Raw genomic sequence first — 2,500 nt, 5'->3', positions numbered from 1 at the left:
AGCGAAGCGCGAGGCAGCACCGTCCCTGCTATACGAAAGCCCCATCCAGCCCTGTGCCACCCGGGGGGTTCCAGGGTGCTGAGATGGCTGACATTTTGCTCCGCTCACGACGGTCACCGCGCCACACAAGAACAGCCCAAAAACAGGCCAAAACAGCCCAAAAACGGGCCAAAACTGGCCATTTTTGGCTGCGCGAGCGAGCGGCGAGCGGCGAACAGCGAGCGAAGCGAGAGGCAGCACCGTCCCTGCTATACGAAAGCCCCATCCAGCCCTGTGCCACCCGGGGGGTTCCAGGGTGCTGAGATGGCTGACGTTTTGCTCCGCTCACGACGGTCACCGCACCACGCAAGAACAGGCCAAAAACTGGCCAAAACAGCCCAAAAACGGGCCAAAACTGGCCATTTTTGGCTGCGCGAGCGAGCGGCGAGCGGCGAACAGCGAGCGAAGCGAGAGGCAGCACCGTCCCTGCTATATGAAAGCCCCATCCAGCCCTGTGCCACCCGGGGGGTTCCAGGGTGCTGAGATGGCTGACGTTTTGCTCCGCTCTCGACGGTCACCGCGCAATGCAAGAACAGGCCAAAAACTGGCCAAAACGGCCCAAAAACGGGCCAAAACTGGCCATTTTTGGCTGCGCGAGCGGCGAGCGGCGGACAGCGAGCGAAGCGAGAGGCAGCACCGTCCCTGCTATACGAAAGCCCCATCCAGCCCTGTGCCACCCGGGGGGTTCCAGGGTGCTGAGATGGCTGACGTTTTGCTCCGCTCTCGACGGTCACCGCGCAATGCAAGAACAGGCCAAAAACTGGCCAAAACGGCCCAAAAACGGGCCAAAACTGGCCATTTTTGGCTGCGCGAGCGAGCGGCGAGCGGCGGACAGCGAGCGAAGCGAGAGGCAGCACCGTCCCTGCTATACGAAAGCCCCATCCAGCCCTGTGCCACCCGGGGGGTTCCAGGGTGCTGAGATGGCTGACGTTTTGCTCCGCTCTCGACGGTCACCGCGCAATGCAAGAACAGGCCAAAAACTGGCCAAAACGGCCCAAAAACGGGCCAAAACTGGCCATTTTTGGCTGCACGAGCGAGCGGCGAGCGGCGGACAGCGAGCGAAGCGAGAGGCAGCACCGTCCCTGCTATACGAAAGCCCCATCCAGCCCTGTGCCACCCGGGGGGTTCCAGGGTGCTGAGATGGCTGACGTTTTGCTCCGCTCTCGACGGTCACCGCGCAATGCAAGAACAGGCCAAAAACTGGCCAAAACGGCCCAAAAACGGGCCAAAACTGGCCATTTTTGGCTGCACGAGCGAGCGGCGAGCGGCGGACAGCGAGCGAAGCGAGAGGCAGCACCGTCCCTGCTATACGAAAGCCCCATCCAGCCCTGTGCCACCCGGGGGGTTCCAGGGTGCTGAGATGGCTGACGTTTTGCTCCGCTCTCGACGGTCACCGCGCAATGCAAGAACAGGCCAAAAACTGGCCAAAACGGCCCAAAAACGGGCCAAAACTGGCCATTTTTGGCTGCACGAGCGAGCGGCGAGCGGCGGACAGCGAGCGAAGCGAGAGGCAGCACCGTCCCTGCTATACGAAAGCCCCATCCAGCCCTGTGCCACCCGGGGGGTTCCAGGGTGCTGAGATGGCTGACGTTTTGCTCCGCTCTCGACGGTCACCGCGCAATGCAAGAACAGGCCAAAAACTGGCCAAAACGGCCCAAAAACGGGCCAAAACTGGCCATTTTTGGCTGCACGAGCGAGCGGCGAGCGGCGGACAGCGAGCGAAGCGAGAGGCAGCACCGTCCCTGCTATACGAAAGCCCCATCCAGCCCTGTGCCACCCGGGGGGTTCCAGGGTGCTGAGATGGCTGACGTTTTGCTCCGCTCTCGACGGTCACCGCGCAATGCAAGAACAGGCCAAAAACTGGCCAAAACGGCCCAAAAACGGGCCAAAACTGGCCATTTTTGGCTGCGCGAGCGAGCGGCGAGCGGCGGACAGCGAGCGAAGCGAGAGGCAGCACCGTCCCTGCTATATACGAAAGCCCCATCCAGCCCTGTGCCACCCGGGGGGTTCCAGGGTGCTGAGATGGCTGACGTTTTGCTCCGCTCACGACGGTCACCGCACCACGCAAGAACGGACCATAAACAGGCCAAAACAGCCCAAAAACGGGCCAAAACTGGTCATTTTTGGCTGCGCGAGCGAGCGGCGAGCGGCGAACAGCGAGCGAAGCGTGAGGCAGCACCGTCCCTGCTATACGAAAGCCCCATCCAGCCCTGTGCCACCCGGGGGGTTCCAGGGTGCTGAGATGGCTGACGTTTTGCTCCGCTCACGACGGTCACCGCGCCATGCAAGAACGGACCAAAAACAGGCCAAAACAGCCCAAAAACGGGCCAAAACTGGCCATTTTTGGCTGAGCGAGCGAGCGGTGAGCGGCGAACAGCGAGCGAAGCGAGAGGCAGCACCGTCCCTGCTATACGAAAGCCCCATCCAGCCCTGTGCCACCCGGGGGGTTCCAGGGTGCTGA

Source organism: Musa acuminata, unplaced genomic scaffold (assembly GCF_036884655.1).
Source record: "Musa acuminata AAA Group cultivar baxijiao unplaced genomic scaffold, Cavendish_Baxijiao_AAA HiC_scaffold_493, whole genome shotgun sequence".
Taxonomy (NCBI): Eukaryota; Viridiplantae; Streptophyta; class Magnoliopsida; order Zingiberales; family Musaceae; genus Musa; species Musa acuminata.
The sequence above is the reverse complement of the archived record's forward strand: the minus strand, read 5'-3'. Positions refer to the sequence as shown.